Raw genomic sequence first — 10,549 nt, 5'->3', positions numbered from 1 at the left:
CTTTATTTTGGCAAATGTTTAGAATAAACAATTTTATTTAGATGCATGTACTTAATCTAAAAAAGAATATATATATAACACATCTATTGATTTTATGATTTTTATTTATTTTTATTTTTAATTTAAAAGTTGTATATTTCAATACCTTCCACCATTTGAAAGAGGATAAAATCAAAGGTCATAATGGTGTTCACAGTGTTTTAATGATTTTTATTGTGTGTAGGAAAGGTGTTTAGTAATGTTCTCTTTTACATACCTGACATGAGGTTTTCTTTCTCTTAACTTTTGTTTAATCTTGATATGTGTTTATCAGTCATATTAATCTTTTAATAAAAACCAGTGAGTAATACTGTAGGTTGTTTCAATTATAAATACACTTTCTAGTTTATTGATTTGAGTTTTATCTCCTTTATTTGCTTCTTTTTATTACCTTGCCATTTAACTATGGCTTGGTTTTTTATACTAGTTTCTTAGAAGCTTCACTGTGGAGTGCCTGGGTGGCTCAGTTGATTAAATGTCTGCCTTTGGCTCAGGTCATGATCCCAGAGTCCTGGGATTGAGTCCTGCCTTGGGCTTCCCACTCAGCAGGGAGTCTGCTTCTCCTCCCTCTGCTCCCCCCCACTGCTTGTGCTCTGTTTCTCAAATAAATAAATAAGATCTTTCAAAAAAAGAAGTTTTACCATGGGTTTTAAACTCTACACATTTTAACATATGTGAATGTAAAGATAAAATTACACTAGGAGTACTACTTTAGCTGCATCACAACTTTTGCGACAATTTTACTAAAGTATAGTTTTCATCCAAAAAACAAATTCAAGTATAGAATACATAAATTATTGTATAAATATATAATCATGTGATCACCAACCTGATCTAGATATCAAATTATCCAGAACCCAAATAAGGCTTGCTCAGTCAACCAATGTCTTACAATGAGTTAATCATTCTCTCTTCTACTTCCATAGTTTAATCTTTTAATCTGTTTGTTTGTTTATTTATTTATTTATTTATTATGTTCAGTTAGTCACTGTAGAGTACATCATTAGTTTTTGATGTAGTGTTCAATGATTCATTAGTTGAGTATAACCCCCAGTGCTCATCACAACATGTGACCTCCTTAATACCTATCACCCTGTAAACCCATCCCCCAACCCATTCCCCTCTGAAACCCTCTGTTTGTTTCCCAGGGTCCATAGTCTCTCATGGTTTGTCTCTCTCTCTGATTTCTCCACTTTCAGAATTTCCTCCTTTCCCCTATGGTCCTCCATGCTACTGTTTTTGTTGTATAAATTATCTGTTCATGTTATATAAATTATGTAAATAACCAGATAATTTGTACTAAGATTTGCCTGGGTCTATTCTTTCAATATTCTATCTGATATTTATACAGATTGTTGAGAGTAAACATGGTTGGTTATTTTTAATGTAGTGTTGTCTTTCTTAGGACTACACCACAATTTCCTACTGAGTGACATTTGTAGAATTTCCAGTTTTCATTTACTAAAAAAGTTTCCAATAAACATACGTACTTATGTGTTTCTTTAGAAATATTTACTTACATTTTTAGAATATATATCTTATATTTGACTATTTGAGATACCTCAAGACTATGCAAAAATCCCATTTTATCTCAAACTTATTCTCATTGCTTTTTAGCATTTGGTGGTGAAAGTTGCTTCTAACAATTAGTAATACAGTACTCTAATTGATGAAATATTTTGTTGTCTCTTTAAATCACCATGTGTTTATTTATATCACTGTGGACTCATGGTACTTCATTTTTTTTTTTTGCTCATATTTTCCAGGTTTGGCCATCAGGAGCTCTATCAGATTGGCTCTTTGAAACTCTGCCATTGATTTTGACACTTTCTTACTTTCTAATATTACAGAATGCTTCAAGATCCTCTTGCATTTCCCTGTCCTAGTCGAGGAATCAACCATTTCTCAGAGGATTCATGAGTTCATATTTAGAGAATGGTATTTGGAAAACATAATCTTGGCACCAGGTGTGCATATTGCTGCATACATGTAGTTAATTCTAGAATTTCTCAGTGGACAGAGACGGAAAATGTATTAATATATCCTAATGGATAAAATACATGTATCTAAGTTTCTTAATCTATTTCAAGAAATTCTGAGGAGGAAGAACAAAGTTGCAGGAATATTAATAAACTTTATAATTTTTTTCATCAAAATATAAATAAAAATATCCCTTACTTCCCTTATTTTTATAATAATTGTGCACTTTCAAATTTCTTCATTAACTAAGATACTAAATTTACATAATCAGCAGCTATATAATATGTGGATATTTGATAAATGAGAATGCCATATAAAAATAGAACTTAATATTCAAAATGGTATTTTGTACCACTTGATATGTCGAATATATTGGAATATAATTGGTTTTTATTCTAAGATATTGTATGTTCCATGTATAGTTTTAGGGAGAAAAAACCTCTATGTTTATATTAAAGTATTAATAGATACAAATATTTAATTTCCATAACAGAAGACATAGTGAATAATTTAGAAAACAACATTCAAGTTTTCTAAATAGGTTTTTCAGTTTAGTCATATCTTAACCACTTAGTTGTTTTAGTGAATACATTTTATTTCTAAAGCCCAATCCTGTGTATCTAGATATATAAACCAAATATTGTCTTCAAGAATTTCATAGTTTAACAAAGGCCATGATTAGTAAATATAATCATGTAATAAAATTGACAAAGTAAAATAAATGTGCAGGAAAGGAGTATGAGGTATAGGTTTCATTTTTAACTTTTTATTTTTAAGTTGTTATTTAAATTCCAGTTAGTTGGGCATCTGGGTGGCTCAGTCAGTTGAACATCTGCCTTCAGTTCAGGTCATGATCCCAGAGTCCTGGAATCAAGTCCCATCTCGGGCTCTCTTCTTAGCTGGGAGTTTGTTCCTCCCTCTCACTCTGCTCCTCTGCCAACTTGTGCTCTCTCTCTCTCTCCCTCTCATGTAAATAAATAAAATCTTTAAAATAAATAAATATTAATTAATTAATTAATTCCATTTAGTTAACATACAGTGTAATATTAATTTCAGGTGTACAATACAGTGAATCAACAATTCTATATATCACCCAGTGCCCTTACCAAGGGCACTCCTTTATCTCCATCACCTATTTAACCCATCCCCCCTCCTTTCTGTTCACCATCAGTTTGTTCTCTATAATTACAGCTCTGTTTCTTGGCTTGCCCCTCTCTCCTTTTTTCCCTTTGTTCATTTGTTTTGTTTCTTAAATTCTACATATTAGTGAAATCATATGGTATCTGTCTTTCTCCCACTGACTTATTCCACTTAGCATTCGAACCTCTGGATACATCCACATTGTTGCAAATGGAATGATCTCATTCTTTTCTATGGATTAGTAATGTTCCATTGTACATATAAATATATATATATATTTATATTATTACATATATTATAATACATACATACACTTACATATAAATATATATTTATAATTTATAAATATATTTTATAACACATAACATATATATTTATATATCTTCTTTTTTGTGTGAGTTAGCAGTTTTATTTTTTCAATTTAATTAATTTTTTTAAATTTTCAGCATAACAGTATTCATTGTTTTTGTACCACACCCAGTGCTCCATGCAGTCTGTGCCCTCTCTAATACCCACCACCTGGTTCCCTCAACTTCCCACCCCCCCACCTCTTCAAATCCTTCAGATTGTTTTTCAGAGTCCATAGTCTCTCATTGTTCACCTCCCCTTCCAATTTCCCCCAAATGCCTTCTCCTAACTCTCCATGTCCTCCATGCTATTTTTTATGCTCCACAAATAAGTGAAACCATATGATACTTGACTCTCTCTGCTTGACTTATTTCACTCAGCATAATCTCTTCCAGGCCCGTCCGTGTTGCTACAAAAGTTGGGTATTCATCCTTTCTGATGGAGGCATAATACTCCATAGTGTATATGGACCACATCTTCCTTATCCATTCATCCATTGAAGGGCATCTTGGTTCTTTCCACAGTTTGGCGACCGTGGCCATTGCTGCTATAAACATTGGGGTACAGATGGCCCTTCTTTTCACTACATCTGTATCTTTGGAGCAAATACCCAGTAGTGCAATTGCAGGGTCATAGGGAAGTTCTATTTTTAATTTCTTGAGGAATCTCCATACTGTTCTCCAAAGAGGCTGCACCAACTTGCATTCCCACCAACAGTGTAAGAGGTTTCCTCTTTCTCCACATCCCCTCCAACACATATTGTTTCCTGTCTTGCTAATTTTGGCCATTCTAACTGGTGTAAGGTGATATCTCAATGTGGTTTTAATTTTAATCTCCCTGGTGGCTAGTGATGATGAACATTTTTTCATGTGTCTGGTAGCCATTTGTATGTCTTCATTGGAGAAGTGTCTGTTCAAATCTTCTGCCCATTTTTTGATATGATTTTCTGTTTTGTGTGTGTTGAGTTTGAGGAGTTCTTTATAGATCCTGGATATCAATCTTTTGTCTGTACTGTCATTTGCAAATATCTTCTCCCATTCCGTGGGTTGCCTCTTTGTTTTCTTGATGTTTCCTTTGCTGTGCAGAAGCTTTTGATTTTGATGAAGTCCCAAAAGTTTATTTTGGCTTTTGTTTCCTTTGCCTTTGGAGACATATCTTGAAAGAAGTTGCTGTGGCTGATATAGAAGAGATTACTGCCTATGTTCTCCTCTAGGATTCTGATGGATTCTGTCTCACGTTGAGGTCTTTTATCCATTTTGAGTTTATCTTTGTATATGGTGTAAGAGAATGGTCGAGTTTCATTCTTCTACATATAGCTGTCCAGTTGTCCCAGCACCATTTATTGAAGAGACTGTCTTTTTCCACTGTATATTTTTTCCTGTTTTGTCGAAGATTAACTGACCATAGAGTTGAGGGTCCATATCTGGGCTCTCTACTCTGTCTTACTGGTCTATGTGTCTGTTTTTATGCCAGTACCATGCTGTCTTGGTGATCACAGCTTTGTAGTAAAGCTTGAAATCAGGTAACGTGATGCCCCCAGTTTTATTTTTGTTTTTCAACATTTCCTTAGCGATTCGGGGTCTCTTCTGGTTCCATACAAATTTTTGGATTATTTGCTCCAGCTCTTTGAAGAATACCGGTGGAATTTTGATTGGAATGGCATTAAAAGTATAGATTGCCCTAGGCAGTATAGACATTTTAACAATGTTTATTCTTCCGATCCAAGAGCATGGAATGGTCTTCCATCTTTTTGGGTCTTCTTCAATTTCTTTCATGAGTGTTCTGTAGTTCCTCGAGTACAGATCCTTTACCTCTTTGGTTAGGTTTATTCCCAGGTATCTTATGGTTCTTGGTGCTATAGTAAATGGGATCGATTCTCTAATTTCCCTTTCTGTATTTTCATTGTTAGTGTATAAGAAAGCCACTGATTTCTGTACATTGACTTTGTATCCTGCCATGTTACTGAATTGCTGTATGAGTTCTAGTAGTTTGGGGGTGGAGTCTTTTGGGTTTTCCATATAAAGAATCATGTCATCTGCGAAGAGAGAGAGTTTGACTTCTTCATTGCCAATTTGGACACCTTTTATTTCTCTTTGTTGTCTGATTGCTGTTGCTAGGACTTCTAGTACTATGTTGAACAAGAGTGGTGAGAGTGGGCATCCTTGTGTTCCTGATCTCAAAGAGAAGGCTGTCAGCTTTTTCCCATTGAGGATGATATTCACTGTGGGTTTTTCATAGATAGATTTTATGAAGTTCAGGAATGTTCCCTCTATCCCTATACTTTGAAGCGTTCTAATCAGGAACATATGCTGGATTTTGTCAAATGCTTTTTCTGCCTCCATTGAGAGGACCATGTGGTTCTTCTCTCTTTTCTTATTAATTTGTTCTATCACATTGATTGATTTGCGAATGTTAAACCATCCTTGTAGCCCAGGAATGAATCCCACCTGGTCATGGTGGATAATCTTTTTAATGTGCTGTTGGATCCTGTTTGCTAGGATCTTGTTGAGAATCTTAGCATCCATATTCATCAGTGATATTGGTCTGAAATTCTCTTTTTTGGTAGGGTCTTTGCCTGGTTTGGGGATCAGGGTAATGCTGGCTTCATAAAAAGAGTCTGGAAGTTTTCCTTCTGCTTCAATTTTTTGAGACAGCTTCAGGAGAATAGGTATTATTTCTTCTTTGAAAGTTTGGTAGAATTCCCCAGGGAATCCGTCAGGTCCTGGGCTCTTGTTTTTGGGGAGGTTTTTGATCACTGTTTCAATCTCGTTACTAGATATCAGTCTATTTAGGTTGTCGATTTCTTCCTGGTTCAATTTTGGGAGTTTACAGTTTTCCAGGAATGCATCCATTTCATCTAGGTTGCTTAGCTTATTGGCATATAACTGTTGATAATAACTTCCGATGATTGTTTCTACTTCCTTGGTGTTAGCTGTGATCTCTCCCTTTTCATTCATAATTTTATGAATTTGGGCTTTCTCTCTTTTCTTTTGGATTAGTGTGGCCAATTGTTTATCGATCTTATTGATTCTTTCAAAAAACCAACTTCTAGTTTCATTGATACGTTCTACTGTATCTCTGGTTTCCACCTCATTGATCTCAGCTCTAATCTTGATTATTTCCCTTCCTATGTGTGGAGTTGGTTTGATTTGTTGTTGATTCTCCAGTTCTTTAAGGTGTAGAGACAGATGCTGTGTTCTGGATTTTTCAATTTTTTTGAGGGAAGCTTGGATGGCTATGCATTTCCCCCTTAGGACCGCCTTTGCTCTATCCCATAGGTTTTGGACCAAAGTGTCTTCATTCTCATTGGTTTCCATGAATTGTTTCAGTTCTTCTTTGATCTCCTGGTTGATCCAAGCATTCTTAAGCAAGGTGGTCTTTAGCTTCCAGGTGTTTGAGTTCCTTCTGAACTTCTCCTTGTGATTGAGCTCCAGTTTCAAAGCATTGTGATCTGAGAATATGCAGGGAATAATCTCAGTCTTTTGGTATCGGTTGCGTCCTGATTTGTGACCCAGTATGTGGTCTGTTCTGGAGAAGGTTCCATGTGCACTTGAGAAGAATGAGTATTCTGTTGTTTTAGAGTGGAATGTTCTGTATATATCTATGAGGTCCATCTGGTCCAATGTGTCATTCAATGCTCTTGTTTCTTTATTGATTTTCTGCTTCGACGATCTATTTCTGAGAGAGGCGTGTTAAGATCTCCTACTATTAATGTATTCATATCAAGATGACTCTTTATCTTGATTAACAGTTTTCTTATGTAATTAGCTGCTCCCATATTGGGGGCATAGATATTTACAATTGTTAGATCATCTTGGTGGATAGTCCCTTTAAGAATGTTGTAGTGGGGGCGCCTGGGTGGCTCAGTGGGTTAAAGCCTCTGCCTTCGGCTCAGGTCATGATCCCAGGGTCCTGGGATCGAGCCCCGCATCGGGCTCTCTGCTCAGCGGGAAGCCTGCTTCTCCCTCTCTCTCTCTGCCTGCCTCTCTGCCTACTTGTGATTTCTGTCTGTCAAATAAATAAATAAAATCTTTAAAAAAAAAAGAATGATGTAGTGTCCTTCTGTATCTCTGACTACAGTCTTTAGTTTAAAATCTAATTTATCTGATATGAGAATCGCTACCCCAGCCTTCTTTTGAGGCCCATTGACATGAAAGATGGTTCTCCATCCCTTCACTTTCAGTCTGGGTGTATCTTTACGTTCAAAATGGGTCTCTTGTAGACAACATATGGATGGGTCCTGTCGTTTTATCCAATCTGCTATATATATATATCTTCTTCATCCATTTATCACTTGACGGACACTTGGGTTGTGTTCACGTATTGGCTATTGTAAATAATGCTACAATAAATATAGGGGTGCATTTCTTTTCAAATTAGTGTTTTTGTTTTCTTTGGTTAACACCTAGTAGTGGAATTCTTGAATCATGACATTTCTATTTTTAATTTTCTGAGGAACCTCTATACTGTTTTCCACAGTGGCTGCACCAGTTTTCATGCCCACCAACAAGGCACAAGGGTTCCTTTTCCCCCACACCCTTTCCAACATTTGCGATTTCTTCTGGTTTTGATTTTAGCCATTTCTGCAAGTGTAAGGTAATATCTCACTGTGGTTTGATTTTCATTTCCCTCAAGATTAGTGATGTGTTCATCTTGTCAAGCAGATTGGCTATTTGTATGTCTTCTTTGGAAAGATTTCTATTTAGGTCCTCTAAGATTTCTTATTCGGATTAATTTTGTGGTGTTGAATTGTATAGGCACTTTATATATTTTGGAATATTAACCCCTTAACAGATAAACTATTTGCCTATATCTTCTCCAATTCAGTAGATTACTTTTTGTTGTGTTGATGGGTTCCTTGCCTAGAAAACGTTTTTACCTTGGTAGAGGCCCAATGGATTAATTTTGCTTTTGATTCCCTTGCCTGAAGAGACATATCTAGAACAATCTTGCTGCAGCTGGTGTCAAATAAGTTACTGCCTATGTTTTCTTCTTGGAGTTCTGTGGCTTCATGTCTCAGCCTAATGTCTTTAACCCATTTTGAAGTTTTCTTGGGGTATGGTGTAACAAAATGATCCAGTATATTTTTTGGATGTAGCTGTCCAGTTTTCCCATGATAATTTGTTGAAAAGACTGTCTTTTCTCTATTGTATATTCTTGCCTTATTTCTCATAGATTAATTGACCATATAAATGGGTATTAATTTCTGGGCTCTCTATTCTGTACCATTGCTGCATGTGTCTATTTCTGTGCCAGTACTATGCTGGGATTTCTTTACATTTCTTTACTTTTATTTTTTATTTATTCTCTTTTTTTGCATCATAAGTGTACTCTTTAATCCCATCCTCTATTTCCCCTATCTCCTCACCCACCCCCCCTTCTGATTACCATGAATTTCTTCTCTACAGTTAAGAGTCTGTTTCTTGGTTTTGTCTCCCTCTCATTTTTCCCCTTTGCCTGGTTGTTTTTTAAAGTCCATATATAAGTGAGATCATATTATATTTGTGTTTGTTGATTGACTTATTTTGTTTAGCATTATACTCTTGAGCTCCATCTATATACCATTGCAAATGGTAAGATTTCATTCTTTTTATGGCTTAGTAATATTCCATTATGTATGCACACGACCTCTCCTTTATCCATTCATCAACTGAGGGACCCTTGGGCTGCTTCCATATCTTGGCTATTGTATATAATGTTACTATAAACATAGAGGTTCATGCATCCCTTTGAATTAGTGTTCTTGTATTCCTTGGGTAAATGCCCAATAGTGTGATCCCTGGATTATAGGGTAGTTTTACCTTTAACTTTCTGAGGAACCTCCGTACTGCTTTCCACAGTGGCTGCATGAGTTTACATTCTTACCAACAGGGCATGAGAGTTCCTTTTTCTCCATATCCTCCCCAATGCCTGCTGTTTCTTATGTTGTTGATTTTAGCCATTCTGACAGGTATGAGGTGATTTCTCATTGTAGTTTGACTTGTATTTCCCTGATGATCAGTGATGTTGATAATCTCTTCACATGTCTGTTAGCTATCTGGATGTTTGAGGAAATATCTATTCATGTCTTCTAATATTTTTTAATTAGATGACTTGTTTTTTTGGGTGTTGAGATGCATCAGTTCTTTATGTATTTTGCATACTAACCATTAATTGGATATATCATTTGTAAATATCTTCCCTCATTCCATAAGTTGCTTTTTAGTTTTGTTGCATCCTTTGCTGCACAGAAAATTTTTATTTTGACACATTCCCAATAGTTTATTTTTGCTTGTAATTCCTTTGTCTCAGAAGACATATCTAGAAAAATGTTACTACAGCCAATGTTAGAGAGATTATTACCTGTACTTCCTTCAAAGATTTTTATGACTTCAGGTCTCACATTTAGGTCTTCAAACTATTTTGAATTTATCTTTGCATATGGTGTAAACCAGTGGTCTAGTTTTATTCTTTTCACGTAGCCATCCAATTCTCCCAAACCCATTTGTTGAAAAAGCTCTCTTTTTCCCATTGCATATTCTTTCCTCCTTTGTTGAAGATTTATTGACCATATAATTGTGGGTTTATTTCTAGGATTTCTCTTCTATTCCATTGTTCTATGTATCTATCTTTATGCCAGCACCATACTGTTTGAATTAATGCCACTTTGAAATATAAACTCAAATCTGGAATCGTGATACCCTCAGTTTGTTTTCCTTTTGAAGATTGCTGTGGCGATTCAAGGTCTTTTATGGTTCTATTATATATTTAAGGATTGTTTGTTCTCATTGCGTGAAAAGTACCATGGATATTTTGACAAGGATTACACTGAATATGAAGGTTGCTTTAGGTAGTATAGACATGTTAACAATATTTATTCTTCCAATCAATGGGCATGGAATGTCTTTTTATTTTACTTTGCATCATCTTGAATTTCTTTCACCAGTGTTTATAGTTTTCAGAGTACAGGTCTTTCACCTTTTTAGTTAAGTTTATTCCTAGATATCTTATTGTTTTTGGTGCAGCTGTAAATGGGATTGTTTTCTTAATTTCATTTTCTGCT

Source organism: Lutra lutra, chromosome X (genome assembly GCF_902655055.1).
Source record: "Lutra lutra chromosome X, mLutLut1.2, whole genome shotgun sequence".
Classification (NCBI taxonomy): Eukaryota; Metazoa; Chordata; class Mammalia; order Carnivora; family Mustelidae; genus Lutra; species Lutra lutra.
Note: the sequence above shows the minus strand (reverse complement) of the source record.